We start from the raw sequence: 22,242 nt of genomic DNA on the forward strand, positions 1-22,242 counted from the left end.
TCTCACCTTCCTGCCCGTTCACAGCTCAGAAAATGACAATGACCAGCCTCATCTTGTTGTGCAGCAGGACATAGACAAGTGCACCAAGAAAAAGAGCTACATTTCTCTAAAGAACTTGCCCAGGGCTGCTGAAAGCTGAAAAATAACCAATCTCACAGTTTGGGGCTTTTTACCCGTGAATCTTCACTTTGCGACTAAACTATTCACAGCAGTGCCAAATTTTTTGGGTCACAGAATGAGGGTGCCAGCGCCCTACAAGCAAACCAAAAATCAAATCAATGCGACAACTGACATTACAGCTGGGTCATGTTATAGAGAGGTACATTGAAATTCAAAGGTCAGCACAAATGGTCAAAATCCGACATTTTCTCACATTCCTGCCCGTTCACAGCTCAGAAAATGACAATGACCAGCCTCATCTCGTTGTGCAGCTGGACATAGACATGTGCACCAAGAAAAAGAGCAACATTTCTCTAAAGAACTTGCCCAGGGCTGATGAAAGCTGAAAAATAACCAATCTCTCAGTTTGGGGCTTTTTACCCGTGAATCTTCACTTTGCGACTAAACTATTCACAGCAGTGCCAAATTTTTTGGGTCACTGGATGTGGGTGCCAGCGCCCTACAAGCAAACCAAAAATCAAATCAATGCTACCACTGACATTACAGCTGGGTCATGTTATAGAGAGGTACATTGAAATTCAAAGGTCAGCACAAATGGTCAAAATCCGACATTTTCTCACATTCCTGCCCGTTCACAGCTCAGAAAATGACAATGACCAGCTTCATCTCGTTGTTCAGCTTGACATAGACAAGTGCACCAAGAAAAGGAGCCACATTTCTCTAAAGAACTTGCCCAGGGCTGCTGAAAGCTGAAAAATAACCAATCTCACAGTTGGGGGCTTTTTACCCGTGAATCTTCACTTTGCGACTAAACTATTCACAGCAGTGCCAAATTTTTTGGGTCACAGAATGTGGGTGCCAGCGCCCTACAAGCAAACCAAAAATCAAATCAATGCGACAACTGACAGTACAGCTGGGTCATGTTATAGAGAGGTACATTGAAATTCAAAGGTCAGCACAAATGGTCAAAATCCGACATTTTCTCACATTCCTGCCCGTTCACAGCTCAGAAAATGACAATGACCAGCCTCATCTCGTTGTGCAGCTGGACATAGACAAGTGCACCAAGAGAAAGAGCCACATTTCTCTAAAGAACTTGCCCAGGGCTGCTGAAAGCTGAAAAATAACCAATCTCACAGTTTGGGGCTTTTTACCCGTGAATCTTCACTTTGCGACTAAACTATTCACAGCAGTGCCACATTTTCTGGGTCACTGAATGTGGGTGCCAGCGCCCTACAAGCAAACCAAAAATCAAATCAATGCTAACACTGACATTACAGCTGGGTCATGTTATAGACAGGTACATTGAAATTCAAAGGTCAGCACAAATGGTCAAAATCCGACATTTTCTCACATTCCTGCCCGTTCACAGCTCAGAAAATGACAATGACCAGCCTCATCTCGTTGTTCAGCTTGACATAGACAAGTGCACCAAGAAAAAGAGCCACATTTCTCTAAAGAACTTGCCCAGGGCTGCTGAAAGCTGAAAAATAACCAATCTCACAGTTTGGGGCTTTTTACCCGTGAATCTTCACTTTGCGACTAAACTATTCACAGCTGTGCCACATTTTCTGGGTAACTGAATGTGGATGCCAGCGCCCTACAAGCAAACCAAAAATCAAATCAATGTGACCACTGACATTACAGCTGGGTCATGTTATAGAGAGGTACATTGAAATTCAATGGTCAGCACAAATGGTCAAAATCCGACATTTTCTCACCTTCCTGCCCGTTCACAGCTCAGAAAATGACAATGACCAGCCTCATCTCGTTGTGCAGCTGCACATAGACAAGTGCACCAAGAAAAACAGCCACATGTCTCTAAAGAACTTGCCCAGGGCTGCTGAAAGCTGAAAAATAACCAATCTCACAGTTTGGGGCTTTTTACCCGTGAATCTTCACTTTGCGACTAAACTATTCACAGCAGTGCCACATTTTCTGGGTCACTGAATGTGGGTGCCAGCGCCCTACAAGCAAACCAAAAATCAAATCAACGCGACCACTGACATTACGGCTGGGTCATGTTATAGAGAGGTACATTGAAATTCAAAGGTCAGCACAAATGGTCAAAATCCGACATTTTCTCACCTTCCTGCCCATTCACAGCTCAGAAAATGACAATGACCAGCCTCATCTCGTTGTGCAGCTGGCCATAGACAAGTGCACCAAGAAAAAGAGCCACATTTCTATAAAGAACTTGCCCAGGGCTGCTGAAAGCTGAAAAATGACCAATCTCACAGTTTGGGGCTTTTTACCCGTGAATCTTCACTTTGCGACTAAACTATTCACAGCAGTGCCACATTTTCTGGGTCACTGAATGTGGATTCCAGCGCCCTACAAGCAAACCAAAAATCAAATCAATGCGACCACTGACATTACAGCTGGGTCATGTTATAGAGAGGTACATTGAAATTCAAAGGTCAGCACAAATGGTCAAAATCCGACATTTTCTCACCTTCCTGCCCGTTCACAGCTCAGAAAATGACAATGACCGGCCTCATCTCGTTCTGCAGCTGGACATAGACAAGTGCACCAAGAAAAAGAGCCACATTTCTCTAAAGAACTTGCCCAGGGCTGCTGAAAGCTGAAAAATAACCAATCTCACAGTTTGGGGCTTTTTACCCGTGAATCTTCACTTTGCGACTAAACTATTCACAGCAGTGCCACATTTTCTGGGTCACTGAATGTGGGTGCCAGCGCCCTACAAGCAAACCAAAAATCAAATCAATGCGACCACTGACATTACAGCTGGCTCATTTTATAGAGAGGTACATTGAAATTCAAAGGTCAGCACAAATGGTCAAAATCCGACATTTTCTCACCTTCCCGCCCGTTCACAGCTCAGAAAATGACAATGACCAGCCTCATTTTGTTGTGCAGCTGGACATAGACAAGTGCACCAAGAAAAAGAGCCACATTTCTCTAAAGAACTTGCCCAGGGCTGCTGAAAGCTGAAAAATAACCAATCTCACAGTTTGGGGCTTTTTACCCGTGAATCTTCACTTTGCGACTAAACTATTCACAGCAGTGCCAAATTTTTTGGGTCACTGAATGTGGGTGCCAGCGCCCTACAAGCAAACCAAAAATCAGATCAATGCTACCACTGACATTACAGCTGGGTCATGTTATAGAGAGGTACATTGAAATTCAATGGTCAGCACAAATGGTCAAAATCCGACATTTTCTCACATTCCTGCCCGTTCACAGCTCAGAAAATGACAATGACCAGCCTCATCTCGTTGTGAAGCTTGACATAGACAAGTGCACCAAGAAAAAGAGCCACATTTCTCGAAAGAACTTGCCCAGGGCTGCTGAAAGCTGAAAAATAACCAATCTCACGGTTTGGGGCTTTTTACCCGTGAATCTTCACTTTGCGACTAAACTATTCACAGCAGTGCCACATTTTCTGGGTAACTGAATGTGGATGCCAGCGCCCTACAACCAAACCAAAAATCAAATCAATGCGACCACTGACATTACAGCTGGGTCATGTTAGAGAGAGGTACATTGAAATTCAAAGGTCAGCACAAATGGTCAAAATCCGACATTTTCTCACCTTCCTGCCCGTTCACAGCTCAGAAAATGACAATAACCAGCCTCATCTTGTTGTGCAGCTGGACATAGACAAGTGCACCAAGAAAAAGAGCCACATTTCTCTAAAGAACTTGCCCACGGCTGCTGAAAGCTGAAAAATAACCAATCTCAAAGTTTGGGGCTTTTTACCCGTGAATCTTCACTTTGCGACTAAACTATTCACAGCAGTGCCACATTTTCTGGGTCACTGAATGTGGGTGCCAGCGCCCTACAAGCAAACCAAAAATCAAATCAATGCGACCACTGACATTACAGCTGGGTCATGTTATAGAGAGGTACATTGAAATTCAAAGGTCAGCACAAATGGTCAAAATCCGACATTTTCTCACCTTCCTGCCCGTTCACAGCTAAGAAAATGACAATGAGCAGCCTCATCTCGTTGTGCAGCTGGACATAGAAAAGTGCACCAAGAAAAAGAGCCACATTTCTCTAAAGAACTTGCCCAGGGCTGCTGAAAGCTGAAAATAACCAATCTCACAGTTTGGGGCTTTTTACCCGTGAATCTTCACTTTGCGACTAAACTATTCACAGCAGTGCCAATTTTTTTGGGTCACTGAATGTGGGTGCCAGCGCCCTACAAGCAAACCAAAAATCAAATCAATGCGACCACTGACATTACAGCTGGGTCATGTTATAGAGAGGTACATTGAAATTCAAAGGTCAGCACAAATGGTCAAAATCCGACATTTTCTCACCTTCCTGCCCGTTCACAGCTCAGAAAATGACAATGACCAGCCTCATCTTGTTGTGCAGCAGGACATAGACAAGTGCACCAAGAAAAAGAGCAACATTTCTCTAAAGAACTTGCCCAGGGCTGCTGAAAGCTGAAAAATAACCAATCTCACAGTTTGGGGCTTTTTACCCGTGAATCTTCACTTTGCGACTAAACTATTCACAGCAGTGCCAAATTTTTTGGGTCACTAAATGTGGGTGCCAGCGCCCTACAAGCAAACCAAAAATCAAATCAATGCTACCACCGACATTACAGCTGGGTAATGTTATAGAGAGGTACATTGAAATTCAAAGGTCAGCACAAATGGTCAAAATCCGACATTTTCTCACATTCCCGCCCGTTCACAGCTCAGAAAATGACAATGACCAGCCTCATCTCGTTGTGCAGCTGGACATAGACAAGTGCACCAAGAAAAAGAGCCACATTTCTCTAAAGAACTTGCCCAGGGCTGCTGAAAGCTGAAAAATAACCAATCTCACAGTTTGGGGCTTTTTACCCGTGAATCTTCACTTTGCGACTAAACTATTCACAGCTGTGCCACATTTTCTGGGTAACTGAATGTGGATGCCAGCGCCCTACAAGCAAACCAAAAATCAAATCAATGCGACCACTGACATTACAGCTGGGTCATGTTATAGAGAGGTACATTGAAATTCAATGGTCAGCACAAATGGTCAAAATCCGACATTTTCTCACCTTCCTGCCCGTTCACAGCTCAGAAAATGACAATGACCAGCCTTATCTCATTGTGCAGCTGGACATAGACAAGTGCACCAAGAAAAACAGCCACATGTCTCTAAAGAACTTGCCCAGGGCTGCTGAAAGCTGAAAAATAACCAATCTCACAGTTTGGGGCTTTTTACCCGTGAATCTTCACTTTGCGACTAAACTATTCACAGCAGTACCACATTTTCTGGGTCACTGAATGTGGGTTCCAGCGCCCTACAAGCAAACCAAAAATCAAATCAACGCGACCACTGACATTACAGCTGGGTCATGTTATAGAGAGGTACATTGAAATTCAAAGGTCAGCACAAATGGTCAAAATCCGACATTTTCTCACCTTCTTGCCCGTTCACAGCTCAGAAAATGACAATGACCAGCCTCATCTCGTTGTGCAGCTGGCCATAGACAAGTGCACCAAGAAAAAGAGCCACATTTCTCTAAAGAACTTGCCCAGGGCTGCTGAAAGCTGAAAAATGACCAATCTCACAGTTTGGGGCTTTTTACCCGTGAATCTTCACTTTGCGACTAAACTATTCACAGCAGTGCCACATTTTCTGGGTCACTGAATGTGGATGCCAGCGCCCTACAAGCAAACCAAAAATCAAATCAATGCGACCACTGACATTACAGCTGGGTCATGTTATAGACAGGTACATTGAAATTCAAAGGTCAGCACAAATGGTCAAAATCCGACATTTTCTCACCTTCCTGCCCATTCACAGCTCAGAAAATGACAATGACCAGCCTCATCTCGTTGTGCAGCTGGACATAGACAAGTGCACCAAGAAAAAGAGCCACATTTCTCTAAAGAACTTGCCCAGGGCTGCTGAAAGCTGAAAAATAACCAATCTCACAGTTTGGGGCTTTTTACCCGTGAATCTTCACTTTGCGACTAAACTATTCACAGCAGTGCCACATTTTCTGGGTCACTGAATGTGGGTGCCAGCGCCCTACAAGCAAACCAAAAATCAAATCAATGCGACCACTGACATTACAGCTGGGTCATGTTATAGAGAGGTACATTGAAATTCAAAGGTCAGCACAAATGGTCAAAATCCGACATTTTCTCACCTTCCTGCCCGTTCACAGCTCAGAGAATGACAATGACCAGCTTCATCTTGTTGTGCAGCTGGACATAGACAAGTGCACCAGGAAAAAGTGCAACATTTCTCTAAAGAACTTGCCCAGGGCTGCTGAAAGCTGAAAAATAACCAATCTCACAGTTTGGGGCTTTTTACCCGTGAATCTTCACTTTGCGACTAAACTATTCACAGCAATGCCACATTTTCTGGGTCACTGAATGTGGGTGCCAGCGCCCTACAAGCAAACCAAAAATCAAATCAATGCGACCACTGACATTACAGCTGGGTCATGTTATAGAGAGGTACATTGAAATTCAAAGGTCAGCACAAATGGTCAAAATCCGACATTTTCTCACCTTCCTGCCCGTTCACAGCTCAGAAAATGACAATGACCAGCCTCATCTCGTTGTGCAGCTGGACATAGACAAGTGCACCAAGAAAAAGAGCCACATTTCTCTAAAGAACTTGCCCAGGGCTGCTGAAAGCTGAAAATAACCAATCTCACAGTTTGGGGCTTTTTACCCGTGAATCTTCACTTTGCGACTAAACTATTCACAGCAGTGCCAAATTTTTTGGGTCACTGAATGTGGGTGCCAGCGCCCTACAAGCAAACCAAAAATCAAATCAACGCGACCACTGACATTACAGCTGGGTCATGTTATAGAGAGGTAAATTGAAATTCAAAGGTCAGCACAAATGGTCAAAATCCGACAATTTCTCACCTTCCTGCCCGTTCACAGCTCAGAAAATGACAATGACCAGGCTCATCTTGTTGTGCAGCTGGACATAGACAAGTGCACCAAGAAAAAGAGCCACATTTCTCTAAAGAACTTGCCCAGGGCTGCTGAAAGCTGAAAAATAACCAATCTCACAGTTTGGGGCTTTTTACCCGTGAATCTTCACTTTGCGACTAAACTATTCACAGCAGTGCCAAATTTTTTGGGTCACTGAATGTGGGTGCCAGCGCCCTACAAGCAAACCAAAAATCAAATCAATGTGACCACTGACATTACAGCTGGGTCATGTTATAGAGAGGTACATTGAAATTCAAAGGTCAGCACAAATGGTCAAAATCCGACATTTTCTCACCTTCCTGCCCGTTCACAGCTCAGAAAATGACAATGACCAGCCTCATCTCCTTGTTCAGCTTGACATAGACAAGTGCACCAAGAAAAGGAGCCACATTTCTCTAAAGAACTTGCCCAGGGCTGCTGAAAGCTTAAAAATAACCAATCTCACAGTTTGGGGCTTTTTACCCGTGAATCTTCACTTTGCGACTAAACTATTCACAGCAGTGCCACATTTTCTGGGTCACTGAATGTGGATGCCAGCGCCCTACAAGCAAATCAAAAATCAAATCAATGCGACCACTGACATTACAGCTGGGTCATGTTATAGAGAGGTACATTGTAATTCAAAGGTCAGCACAAATGGTCAAAATCCGACATTTTCTCACCTTCCTGCCCGTTCACAGCTCAGAAAATGACAATGACCAGCCTCATCTTGTTGTGCAGCTGGACATAGACAAGTGCACCAAGAAAAAGAGCCACATTTCTCTAAAGAACTTGCCCAGGGCTGCTGAAAGCTGAAAAATAACCAATCTCACAGTTTGGGGCTTTTTACCCGTGAATCTTCACTTTGCGACTAAACTATTCACAGCAGTGCCAAATTTTTGGGTCACTGAATGTGGGTGCCAGCGCCCTACAAGCAAACCAAAAATCAGATCAATGCTACCACTGACATTACAGCTGGGTCATGTTATAGAGAGGTACATTGAAATTCAAAAGTCAGCACAAATGGTCAAAATCCGACATTTTCTCACATTCCTGCCCGTTCACAGCTCAGAAAATGACAATGACCAGCCTCATCTCGTTGTTCAGCTTGACATAGACAAGTGCACCAAGAAAAAGAGCCACATTTCTCGAAAGAACCTGCCCAGGGCTGCTGAAAGCTGAAAAATAACCAATCTCACAGTTTGGGGCTTTTTACCCGTGAATCTTCACTTTGCGACTAAACTATTCACAGCAGTGCCACATTTTCTGTGTAACTGAATGTGGGTGCCAGCGCCCTACAAGCAAACCAAAAATCAAATCAATGCGACCACTGACATTACAGCTGGGTCATGTTATAGAGAGGTACATTGATATTCAAAGGTCAGCACAAATTTATTTATTTATTTATTTATTCAACATCTTATGGCTTCCGATGGCAGCCAAAACGGGAAGATGTGGGTGATAGCCAACCATGGTAAAAGAAGGAGAAGATTATATCCATGAAAAGGAAACAGCCGAAAAGCTATATTGATTAGTTTTTACTTGCAAGTATTATTATTATGGTGCACTCAGTCATCAGCAGGCCCTCAGATTCACTTTAAATTCTTTCAATGATGCAGAAGTCTTCACTGATTCGGGAAGTTGTAGCCATGCACAGTAGCCCTGGAAGAATGGCGATCTTGTGAATTGCGTTGACTTGGCCTTGGGAAGAGACACTTTGTTTCTGATTGAGCGGCCCGAAACAAACCAGTTATAAGGCTTTATATGTTCAGGAACACAACCCAAGAGAATTCGATGAACCAATATACAGAGGCAAGTTAGTCGGCGTTGCTCTAACGGAGTAGTCTGAGCTAATAAGTACAACTCATTGGAGGGAAAGGAAGGTTTCTTCGAGAACAAAATTTTTAGAACTTTCTTATGATGAACTTCAATAGAATCGGATAAGACCTTAGCTAGGCCACACCAGGCTGTGGCAGCATATTCAAACAATGGAAGGAGATAAATTTTATATATAGCGGAACGGCACGGAATAGAGAGATGTTTACAATGACTTTTAATATAGCCAAGAGCACGGCTGACTTTATTACAAATGTAATCTACATGAGCCGACCAGGACATGGATGAATCGAACATTACCCCTAGGTGCTTGTGCTCCTTTACCGTCTGAATTTCTGTGGGTGAATTGGGAAAGGTGAACTTAAACATTGAGGCAGAATCTGTTAGAAACAGTACTTTGGTTTTTGAAACGTTTGCCTGAAGCCTCCAACTGGACATCCAGGTGACAATCATATTTATCGCGTCTTGCAACTCTGACTCAAGCTGTTTGACAGTTTTACAGTGGCGCAAAGCAGCTGTGTCGTCAGCAAACAATGACATTCCAGAAACATGACTTGGTAGATCATTAACATACAAAACAAAAAGCAATGGTCCAAGAATTGAGCCCTGAGGCACCCCCGACAGCACGGGTAGCTTTGGAGAGTCTGCTCCCGACACGGACACAAACTGGCTTCTCCCAGAAAGATAGCTCTCTATCCACTTCAACGGTGTGTCAGAGATGTTAAATATGACTTGAAGCTTCCTCAAGAGACCTCTATGCCACACTGTGTCGAACGCCTTTGCAAGATCGAAGAAGCAAATGCCCGTGTACAACTTTTCTGCTCTTGCTCCGATAATGTCCTGTACAAGGCGAGTCAGCTGCAGTGAAGTTGAGTCTCCACGACGAAAGCCAGACTGAGCAGGGTGAATGGCAGGGGCAACATGGCTATACAACTGATCATAAAATATTCGTTCACATAATTTTGAAATGCATGATAAGAGAGAGATTGGCCTGTAATTTCCAGGAGTAGCTTTACTACCTTTGCCCTTAAATATCGGCGTTATTTTGGCCACTTTCCATGCCGATGGAAACTTCCCTTTTCTGAAAGACAAATTAAATAGAAGACATAAAGGATATGATAATGATGGTGCTAGAGCCTTAACAACTTCATTGGAGATGCCGTCCATACCAGGCGATTTGTTAAGCTTAAGCTTCGCAATAGCTTTGCGCACTCCAGCTGTGGTTATTATCGGAGCACGAAACGCATTCGGGAGGCAAGGGTGTTGGTCTAAGGACGGCAATGGTATGCGCGGGTCGTCAACAACCGCCACTGATGCAAATTGCTCGTTCAAAGCTGCAGCTTTAGCTGCAGGGTCTGCTGCCAACTTTCCATTTGATGCGAGGTCAGGTATTCCAGGGCTATTTCCCGAAGATCTCTGCATGCGAATGAATTGATGCAATGAAGGGTGATTACTGGTATCGCAAATCAGGACCTGCAGCTTTCGGATATACTCCCGGTGACATTTCCGGGACAGCGACCTCACAATATTTCGTTGCTTTTTAAACAGATATTTGTTGACAGGACTTGGGTACTTCCTACTCCGACTGTGAAGTTCCGCCTTGTGACGGATAGCACCTTTCAATTCCGCATTAATCCAGGGCGGAAGTTGTTTCGACAGGCGTGATCTCCCTGTATCCCTGATGGAGCAACGGTCATAGTGCTGCACACTAATGTGCTGCGTAAAGATGCGGTCTAGAACAGTCTGAATATTTGCAAGTGATTCGTCCACATCTGACGTAACAACCGTATGCCAGGCAACTGCCGCTAGATCATCATTAATACCCGCCCACGTGGTAGGTGTCACTCTCTTAAAATTGTACTTACGGGCAGAAGATGACTGCACAAAATCCCTGGATGAAGCACAAGAGGGAAGCGGGTCCATGGGGATATCAAACTGGCATGAAACGAGGAGGTGATCCGATGCATCCAGAGCACAGGCTGTGTCTATGGACGACACTAGTTGGCTACGATTGCTGAAGATGAGGTCCAAGCATGCCTGGTTGCCTGAAGGTGCGGTGTGCGTGTTTGTGGCGACCAGTTGTTGAAGACCAAAGCAGCCAAACTCTCGTTGTATTGCAGCACCAGCAGGGCATGTATGGTCTGTTGAGCACCAAATAAATAGTCAAAATCCGACATTTTCTCACCTTCCTGCCCGTTCACAGCTCAGAAAATGACAGTGACCAGCCTCATCTTGTTGTGCAGCTGGAAATAGACAAGTGCACCAAGAAAAAGAGCCACATTTCTCTAAAGAACTTGCCCAGGGCTGCTGAAAGCTGAAAAATAACCAATCTCACAGTTTGGGGCTTTTTACCCGTGAATCTTCACTTTGCGACTAAACTATTCACAGCAGTGCCAAATTTTTTGGGTCACTGAATGTGGGTGCCAGGGCCCTACAAGCAAACCAGAAATCAAATCAATGCTACCACTGACATTACAGCTGGGTCATGTTATAGAGAGGTACATTGAAATTCAAAGGTCAGCACAAATGGTCAAAATCCGACATTTTCTCACCTTCCTGCCCGTTCACAGCTCAGAAAATGACAATGACCAGCCTCATCTCGTTGTGCAGCTTGACATAGACAAGTGCACCAAGAAAAAGAGCCACATTTCTCTAAAGAACTTGCCCAGGGCTGCTGAAAGCTGAAAAATAACCAATCTCACAGTTTGGGGCTTTTTACCCGTGAATCTTCATTTGGCGACTAAAATATTCACAGTAGTGCCACATTTTCTAAGTCACTGAATGTGGATGCCAGCGCCCTACAAGCAAACCAAAAATCAAATCAATGCTACCACTGACATTACAGCTGGGTCATGTTATAGAGAGGTACATTGAAATTCAAAGGTCAGCACAAATGGTCAAAATCCGACATTTTTTCACCTTCCTGCCCGTTCACAGCTCAGAAAATGACAATGACCAGCCTCATCTCGTTGTGCAGCTGGACATAGACAAGTGCAGCAAGAAAAAGAGCCACATTTCTCGAAAGAACTTGCCCAGGGCTGCTGAAAGCTGAAAAATAACCAATCTCACAGTTTGGGGCTTTTTACCCGTGAATCTTCACTTTGCGACTTAACTATTCACAGCAGTGCCAAATATTTTGGGTCACTGAATGTGGGTGCCAGCCCTACAAGAAAACCAAAAATCAAATCAATTGGACCACTGACATTACAGCTCGGTCATGTTATAGAGAGGTACATTGAAATTCAAAGGTCAGCACAAATGGTCAAAATCCGACATTTTCTCACCGTCCTGCGCGTTCACAGCTCAGAAAATGACAACGACCAGCCTCATCTCGTTGTGCAGCTGGACATAGACAAGTGCAGCAACAAAAAGAGCCACATTTCTCTAAAGAACTTGCCCAGGGCTGCTGAAAGCTGAAAAATAACCAATCTCACAGTTTGGGGCTTTTTACCCGTGAATCTTCACTTTGCGACTAAACTATTCACACCAGTGCCGCATTTGGGTCACTGAATGTGGATGCCAGCGCCCTACAAGCAAACCAAAAATCAAATCAATGCGACCACTGACATTACAGCTGGGTCATGTTACAGAGAGGTACATTGAAATTCAAAGGTCAGAACAAATGGTCAAAATCCGACATTTTTTCACCTTCCTGCCCGTTCACAGCTCAGAAAATGACAATGACCAGCCTCATCTCGTTGTGCAGCTGGACATAGACAAGTGCAGCAAGAAAAAGAGCCACATTTCTCGAAAGAACTTGCCCAGGGCTGCTGAAAGCTGAAAAATAACCAATCTCACAGTTTGGGGCTTTTTACCCGTGAATCTTCACTTTGCGACTTAACTATTCACAGCAGTGCCAAATATTTTGGGTCACTGAATGTGGGTGCCAGCGCCCTACAAGCAAACCAAAAATCAAATCAATTGGACCACTGACATTACAGCTCGGTCATGTTATAGAGAGGTACATTGAAATTCAAAGGTCAGCACAAATGGTCAAAATCCGACATTTTCTCACCTTCCTGCACGTTCACAGCTCAGAAAATGACAATGACCAGCCTCATCTCGTTGTGCAGCTGGACATAGACAAGTGCAGCAACAAAAAGAGCCACATTTCTCTAAAGAACTTGCCCAGGGCTGCTGAAAGCTGAAAAATAACCAATCTCACAGTTTGGGGCTTTTTACCCGTGAATCTTCACTTTGCGACTAAACTATTCACACCAGTGCCGCATTTGGGTCACTGAATGTGGATGCCAGCGCCCTACAAGCAAACCAAAAATCAAATCAATGCGACCACTGACATTACAGCTGGGTCATGTTATAGAGAGGTACATTGAAATTCAAAGGTCAGAACAAATGGTCAAAATCCGACATTTTTTCACCTTCCTGCCCGTTCACAGCTCAGAAAATGACAATGACCAGCCTCATCTCGTTGTGCAGCTGGACATAGACAAGTGCAGCAAGAAAAAGAGCCACTTTCCTCGAAAGAACTTGCCCAGGGCTGCTGAAAGCTGAAAAATAACCAATCTCACAGTTTGGGGCTTTTTACCCGTGAATCTTCACTTTGCGACTAAACTATTCACGTCAGTGCCAAATTTTTGGGGTCACTGAATGTGGGTGCCAGCGCCCTATAAGCAAACCAAAAATCAAATCAATGCGACCACTGACATTACAGCTGGGTCATGTTATAGAGAGGTACATTGAAATTCAAAGGTCAGCACAAATGGTCAAAATCCGACATTTTCTCACCTTCCTGCCCGTTCACAGCTCAGAAAATGACCATGACCAGCCTCATCTTGTTGTGCAGCTGGACATAGACAAGTGAACCAAGAAAAAGAGCCACATTTCTCTAAAGAACTTGCCCATGGCTGCTGAAAGCTGAAAAATAACCAATCTCACAGTTTGGGGCTTTTTACCCGTGAATCTTCACTTTGCGACTAAACTATTCACACCAGTGCCGCATTTGGGTAACTGAATGTGGATGCCAGCGCCCTACAAGCAAACCAAAAATCAAATCAATGCGACCACTGACATTACAGCTGGGTCATGTTATAGAGAGGTACATTGAAATTGAAAGGTCAGCACAAATGGTCAAAATCCGACATTTTCTCACCTTCCTGCCCGTTCACAGCTCAGAAAATGACAATGACCAGCCTCATCTTGTTGTGCAGCTGGATATAGACAAGTGCACCAAGAAAAACAGCCACATTTCTCTAAAGAACTTGCCCAGGGCTGCTGAAAGCTGAAAAATAACCAATCTCACACTTTGGGGCTTTTTACCCGTGAATCTTCACTTTGCGACTTAACTATTCACAGCAGTGCCACATTTTCTGAGTCACTGAATGTGGATGCCAGCGCCCTACAAGCAAACCAAAAATCAAATCAATGCGACCACTGACATTACAGCTGGGTCATGTTATAGAGAGGTACATTGAAATTCAAAGGTCAGCACAAATGGTCAAAATCCGACATTTTCTCACCTTCCTGCCCGTTCACAGCTCAGAAAATGACAATGACCAGCCTCATCTTGTTATGCAGCTGGACATAGACAAGTACACCAAGAAAAAGAGCCACATTTCTCTAAAGAACTTGCCCAGGGCTGCTGAAAGCTGAAAAATAACCAATCTCACAGTTTGGGGCTTTTTACCCGTGAATCTTCACTTTGCGACTAAACTATTCACAGCAGTGCCACATTTTCTGGGTCACTGAATGTGGATGCCAGCGCCCTACAAGCAAACCAAAAATCAAATCAATGCGACCACTGACATTACAGCTGGGTCATGTTATAGAGAGGTACATTGAAATTCAAAGGTCAGCACAAATGGTCAAAATCCGACATTTTCTCACCTTCCTGCCCGTTCACAGCTCAGAAAATGACAAGGACCAGCCTCATCTCGTTGTGCAGCTGGACATAGACAAGTGCACCAAGAAAAAGAGCCACATTTCTCTAAAGAACTTGCCCAGGGCTGCTGAAAGCTGAAAAATAACCAATCTCACAGTTTGGGGCTTTTTACCCGTGAATCTTCACTTTGCGACTAAACTATTCACAGCAGTGCCAAATATTTTGGGTCACTGAATGTGGGTGCCAGCGCCCTACAAGCAAACCAAAAATCAAATCAATGCGACCACTGACATTACAGCTGGGTCATGTTATAGAGAGGTACATTGAAATTCAAAGGTCAGCACAAATGGTAAAAATCCGACATTTTCTCACCTTCCTGCCCATTCACAGCTCAGAAAATGACAATGACCAGCGTCATCTCGTTGTGCAGCGGGACATAGTCAAGTGAACCAAGAAAAAGAGCCACATTTCTCTAAAGAACTTGCCCAGGGCTGCTGAAAGCTGAAAAATAACCAATCTCACAGTTTGGGGCTTTTTACCCGTGAATCTTCACTTTGCGACTAAACTATTCACAGCAGTGCCACATTTTCTGGGTCACTGAATGTGGATGCCAGCACCCTAGAAGCAAACTAAAAATCAAATCAATGCGACCACTGACATTACAGCTGGGTCATGTTATAGAGAGGTACATTGAAATTCAATGGTCAGCACAAATGGTCAAAATCCGACATTTTCTCACCTTCCTGCCCGTTCACAGTTAAGAAAATGACAATGACCAGCCTCATCTTGTTGTGCAGCTGGACATAGACAAGTGCACCAAGAAAAAGAGCCACATTTCTCTAAAGAACTTGCCCAGGGCTGCTGAAAGCTGAAAAATAACCAATCTCACAGTTTGGGGCTTTTTACCCGTGAATCTTCACTTTGCGACTAAACTATTCACAGCAGTGCCACATTTTTTGGGTCACTGAATGTGGATGTCAGCGCTCTACAAGCAAACCAAAAATCAAATCAATGCGACCACTGACATCACAGCTGGGTCATGTTATAGAGAGGTACATTGAAATTCAAAGGTCAGCACAAATGGTCAAAATCCGACATTTTCTCACCTTCCTGCCCGTTCACAGCTCAGGAACTGACAATGACCAGCCTCATCTTGTTGTGCAGCAGGACATAGACAAGTGCACCAAGAAAAAGAGCCACATTTCTCTAAAGAACTTGCCCAGGGCTGCTGAAAGCTGAAAAATATCCAATCTCACAGTTTGGGGCTTTTTACCCGTGAATCTTCACTTTGCGACTAAACTATTCACAGCAGTGCCACATTTTTTTGGGTCACTGAATGTGGGTGCCAGCGCCCTACAAGGAAACCAAAAATCAAATCAATGCTACCACTGACATTACAGCTGAGTCATGTTATAGAGAGGTACATTGAAATTCAAAGGTCAGCACAAATGGTCAAAATCCGACATTTTCTCACCTTCCTGCCCGTTCACAGCTCAGAAAATGACAATGACCAGCCTCATCTTGTTGTGCAGCTGGCCATAGACAAGTGCACCAAGAAAAAAACCCACATTTCTCTAAAGAATTTGCCCAGGGCTGCTGAAAGCTGAAAAATAACCAATCTCACAGTTTGGGGCTTTTTACCCGTGAATCTTCACTTTGCGACTATACTCTTCGCAGCAGTGCCAAATTTTTTGGGTCACTGAATGTGGGTGCCAGGGCCCTACAAGCAAACCAAAAATCAAATCAATGCGACCACTGACATTACAGCTGGGTCATGTTATAGAGAGGTACATTGAAATTCAAAGGTCAGCACAAATGGTCAAAATCCGACATTTTCTCACCTTCCTGCCCGTTCACAGCTAAGAAAATGACAATTACCAGCCTCATCTCGTTGTGCAGCTGGACATAGACAAGTGAACCAAGAAAAAGAGCCACATTTCTCTAAAGAACTTGCCCAGGGCTGCTGAAAGCTGAAAAATAACCAATCTCACAGTTTGGGGCTTTTTACCCGTGAATCTTCACTTTGCGACTAAACTATTCACAGCAGTGCCAAATTTTTTGGGTCACTAAATGTGGATGCCAGCGCCCTACAAGCAAACCAAAAATCAAAATCAATGCGACCACTGACATTACAGCTGGGCCATGTTATAGAGAGGTACATTGAAATTCAAAGGTCAGCACAAATGGTCAAAATCCGACATTTTCTCACCTTCCTGCCTGTTCACAGCTCAGAAAATGACAATGACCAGCCTCATCTCGTTGTGCAGCTGGACATAGACAAGTGAACCAAGAAAAAGACCCACATTTCTCTAAAGAACTTGCCCAGGGCTGCTGAAAGCTGAAAAATAACCAATCTCACAGTTTGGGGCTTTTTACCCGTGAATCTTCACTTTGCGACTAAACTATTCACAGCAGTGCCAAATTTTTTGGGGCACTGAATGTGGGTGCCAGCGCCCTACAAGCAAACCAAAAATCAAATCAATGCGACCACTGACATTACAGCTTGGTCATGTTATAGAGAGGTACATTGAAATTCAAAGGTCAGCACAAATGGTCAAAATCCGACATTTTCTCACCTTCCTGCCCGTTCACAGCTCAGAAAATGACAATGACCAGCCTCATCTTGTTGTGCAGCTGGACATAGACAAGTGCACCAAGAAAAACAGCCACATTTCTCTAAAGAACTTGCCCAGGGCTGCTGAAAGCTGAAAAATAACCAATCTCACACTTTGGGGCTTTTTACCCGTGAATCTTCACTTTGCGACTTAACTATTCACAGCAGTGCCACATTTTCTGAGTCACTGAATGTGGATGCCAGCGCCCTACAAGCAAACCAAAAATCAAATCAATGCGACCACTGACATTACAGCTGGGTCATGTTATAGAGAGGTACATTGAAATTCAAAGGTCAGCACAAATGGTCAAAATCCGACATTTTCTCACCTTCCTGCCCGTTCACAGCTCAGAAAATGACAATGACCAGCCTCATCTTGTTGTGCAGCTGGACATAGACAAGTACACCAAGAAAAAGAGCCACATTTCTCTAAAGAACTTGCCCAGGGCTGCTGAAAGCTGAAAAATAACCAATCTCACAGTTTGGGGCTTTTTACCCGTGAATCTTCACTTTGCGACTAAACTATTCACAGCAGTGCCACATTTTCTGGGTCACTGAATGTGGATGCCAGCGCCCTACAAGCAAACCAAAAATCAAATCAATGCGACAACTGACATTACAGCTGGGTCATGTTATAGAGAGGTACATTGAAATTCAAAGGTCAGCACAAATGGTCAAAATCCGACATTTTCTCGTTCACAGCTCAGAAAATGACAATGACCAGCCTCATTTTGTTGTGCAGCTGGGCATAGAAAAGTGCACCAAGAAAAAGAGCCACATTTCTCTAAAGAACTTGCCCAGGGCTGCTGAAAGCTGAAAATAACAAATCTCATAGTTTGGGGCTTTTTACCCGTGAATCTTCACTTTGCGACTAAACTATTCACAGCAGTGCCAAATTTTTTAGGTCACTGAATGTGGGTGTCAGCGCTCTACAAGCAAACCAAAAATCAAATCAATGCGACCACTGATATTACAGCTGGGTCATGTTATAGAGAGGTACATTGAAACTCAAAGGTCAGCACAAATGGTCAAAATCCGACATTTTCTCACCTTCCTGCCCGTTCACACCTCAGAAAATGACAATGACCAGCCTCATCTTGTTGTGCAGCTGGACATAGACAAGTGAACCAGGAAAAAGAGCCACATTTCTCTAAAGAACTTGCCCAGGGCTGCTGAAAGCTGAAAAATAACCAATCCCACAGTTTGGGGCTTTTTACCCGTGAATCTTCACTTTGCGACTAAACTATTCACAGCAGTGCCAAATTTTTTGGCTCACTCAATGTAAGTGCCAGCGCCCTACAAGCAAACCAAAAATCAAATCAATGCGACCACTGACATTACAGCTGGGTCATGTTATAGAGAGGTACATTGAAATTCAAAGGTCAGCACAAATGGTCAAAATCCGACATTTTCTCACCTTCCTGCCCGTTCACAGCTCAGAAAATGACAATGACCAGCCTCATCTTATTGTGCAGCTGGACATAGACAAGTGCAGCAAGAAAAAGAGCCACATTTCTCTAAAGAACTTGCCCAGGGCTGCTGAAAGCTGAAAAATAACCAATCTCACAGTTTGGAGCTTTTTACCCGTGAATCTTCACTTCGCGACTAAACTATTCACAGCAGTGCCAAATTTTTTGGGTCACTGAATGTGGGTGCCAGCGCCCTACAAGCAAACCAAAAATCAAATCAATGCTACCACTGACATTACAGCTGGGTCATGTTATAGAGAGGTACATTGAAATTCAAAGGTCAGCACAAATGGTCAAAATCCGACATTTTCTCACATTCCTGCACGTTCACAGCTCAGAAAATGACAATGACCAGCCTCATCTCGTTGTTCAGCTAGACATAGACAAGTGCACCAAGAAAAAGAGCCACATTTCTCTAAAGAACTTGCCCAGGGCTGCTGAAAGCTGAAAAATAACCAATCTCACAGTTTGGGGCTTTTACCCGTGAATCTTCACTTTGCGACTAAACTATTCACAGCAGTGGCACATTTTCTGGGTCACTGAATGTGGATGCCAGCGCCCTACAAGCAAACCAAAAATCAAATCAATGCGACCACTGACATTACAGCTGGGTCATGTTATAGAGAGGTACATTGAAATTCAATGGTCAGCACAAATGGTCAAAATCCGACATTTTCTCACATTCCTGCCTGTTCACAGCTCAGAAAATGACAATGACCAGCCTCATCTCGTTGTTCAGCTTGACAAAAACACGTGCACCAAGAAAAAGAGCCACATTTCTCTAAAGAACTTGCCCAGGGCTGCTGAAAGCTGAAAAATAACCAATCTCACAGTTTGGGGCTTTTTACCCGTGAATCTTCACTTTGCGACTAAACTATTCACAGCAGTGCCACATTTTCTGGGTCACTGAATGTGGGTGTCAGCGCTCTACATGCAAACCAAAAATCAAATCAATGCGACCACTGACATTACAGCTGGGTCATGTTATAGAGAGGTACATTGAAATTCAAAGGTCAGCACAAATGGTCAAAATCCGACATCTTCTCACCTTCCTGCCCGTTCACAGCTCAGAAAATAACAATGACCAGCCTCATCTTGTTGTGCAGCTGGGCATAGACAAGTGCACCAAGAAAAAGAGCCACATTTCTCTACAGAACTTGCCCAGGGCTGCTGAAAGCTGAAAAATATCCAATCTCACAGTTTGGGGCTTTTTACCCGTGAATCATCACTTTGCGACTAAACTATTCACAGCAGTGCCACATTTTCTGGGTCACTGAATGTGGGTGCCAGCGCCCTACAAGCAAACCAAAAATCAAATCAATGCGACCACTGACATTACAGCTGGGTCATGTTATAGAGAGGTACATTGAAATTCAAAGGTCAGCACAAATGGTCAAAATCCAACATTTTCTCACCTTCCTGCCCGTTCACAGCTCAGAAAATGACAATGACCAGCCTAATCTCGTTGTGCAGCTGGACATAGACAAGTGAACCAAGAAAAAGAGCCACATTTCTCTAAAGAACTTGCCCAGGGCTGCTGAAAGCTGAAAAATAACCAATCTCACAGTTTGGGGCTTTTTACCCGTGAATCTTCACTTTGCGACTAAACTATTCACAGCAGTGCCACATTTTCTGGGTCACTGAATGTGGATGCCAGCGCCCTACAAGCAAACCAAAAATCAAATCAATGCGACCACTGACATTACAGCTGGGTCATGTTATAGAGAGGTACATTGAAATTCAAAGGTCAGCACAAATGGTCAAAATCCGACATTTTCTCACCTTCCTGCCCGTTCACAGCTCAGAAAATGAAAATGACCAGCCTCATCTTGTTGTGCAGCAGGACATAGACAAGTACACCAATAAAAAGAGCCACATTTCTCTAAAGAACTTGCCCAGGGCTGCTGAAAGCTGAAAAATAACCAATCTCACAGTTTGGGGCTTTTTACCCGTGAATCTTCATTTTGCGACTAAACTATTCACAGCAGTGCCAAATTTTTTGGGTCACTGAATGTGGGTGCCAGCGCCCTACAAGCAAACCAAAAATCAAATCAATGCGACAACTGACATTACAGCTGGGTCATGTTATAGAGAGGTACTTTGAAATTCAAAGGTCAGCACAAATGGTCAAAATCCGACATTTTCTCACCTTCCTGCCCGTTCACAGCTCAGAAAATGACAATGACCAGCCTCATCTTGTTGTGCAGCTGGACATAGACAAGTGCACCAAGAAAAAGAGCCACATTTCTCTAAAGAACTTGCCCAGGGCTGCTGAAAGCTGAAAAATTACCAATCTCACAGTTTGGGGCTTTTTACCCGTGAATCTTCACTTTGCGACTAAACTATTCACAGCAGTGCCACATTTTCTGGGTCACTGAATGTGGATGCCAGCGCCCTACAAGCAAACCAAAAATCAAATCAATGCGACCCCTGACATTACAGCTGGGTTATGTTATAGAGAGGTACATTGAAATTCAAAGGTCAGCACAAATGGTCAAAATCCGACATTTTCTCACATTCCTGCCTGTTCACAGCTCAGAAAATGACAATGACCAGCCTCATCTCGTTGTTCAGCTTGACAAAAACACGTGCACCAAAAAAAAGAGCCACATTTCTCTAAAGAACTTGCCCAGGGCTGCTGAAAGCTGAAAAATAACTAATCTCACAGTTTGGGGCTTTTTACCCGTGAATCTTCACTTTGCGACTAAACTATTCACAGCAGTGCCACATTTTCTGGGTCACTGAATGTGGGTGTCAGCGCTCTACATGCAAACCAAAAATCAAATCAATGCGACCACTGACATTACAGCTGGGTCATGTTATAGAGAGGTACATTGAAATTCAAAGGTCAGCACAAATGGTCAAAATCCGACATCTTCTCACCTTGCTGCCCGTTCACAGCTCAGAAAATGACAATAACCAGCCTCATCTTGTTGTGCAGCTGGACATAGACAAGTGCACCAAGAAAAAGACCCACATTTCTCTAAAGAACTTGCCCAGGGCTGCTGAAAGCTGAAAAATAACCAATCTAACAGTTTGGGGCTGAAAAATTACCAATCTCACAGTTTGGGGCTTTTTACCCGTGAATCTTCACTTTGCGACTAAACTATTCACAGCAGTGCCAAATTATTTGGGTCACTGAATGTGGGTGCCAGCGCCCTACAAGCAAACCAAAAATCAAATCAATGCTACCACTGACATTACAGCTGGGTCATGTTATAGAGAGGTACATTGAAATTCAAAGGTCAGCACAAATGGTCAAAATCCGACATTTTCTCACATTCCTGCCCGTTCACAGCTCAGAAAATGACAATGACCAGCCTCATCTCGTTGTTCAGCTTGACATAGACAAGTGCACCAAGAAAAAGAGCCACATTTCTCTAAAGAACTTGCCCAGGGCTCCTGAAAGCTGAAAAATAACCAATCTCACAGTTTGGGGCTTTTTACCCGTGAATC

The 22,242-nt window shown here is 43.9% G+C and overlaps 1 long non-coding RNA gene across 17 annotated transcripts in view; it reads right to left on the reverse strand.

Annotated features, from left to right (window-relative positions):
* The window catches only part of LOC135811543 (uncharacterized), a 357,214-nt gene that overhangs the window by 187,080 nt on the left and 147,892 nt on the right, over positions 1 to 22,242 (reverse strand). For 12 of the 17 annotated variants that reach the window (XR_010552637.1, XR_010552646.1, XR_010552648.1 and 9 more), the window contains 2 exons: positions 11,417 to 11,474; positions 3,311 to 3,367 (listed from right to left, as the gene is read on the reverse strand). This is a non-coding gene — a long non-coding RNA (uncharacterized LOC135811543). Of the gene's footprint in view, positions 1 to 2,947; positions 3,001 to 3,310; positions 3,368 to 11,416; positions 11,475 to 22,242 lie in introns of those variants that run through there. The other 5 variants (XR_010552636.1, XR_010552635.1, XR_010552634.1 and 2 more) reach the window with 2 other exon arrangements.

This window comes from Sycon ciliatum, chromosome 3 (genome assembly GCF_964019385.1).
Source record: "Sycon ciliatum chromosome 3, ocSycCili1.1, whole genome shotgun sequence".
NCBI classification, from domain to species: domain Eukaryota; kingdom Metazoa; phylum Porifera; class Calcarea; order Leucosolenida; family Sycettidae; genus Sycon; species Sycon ciliatum.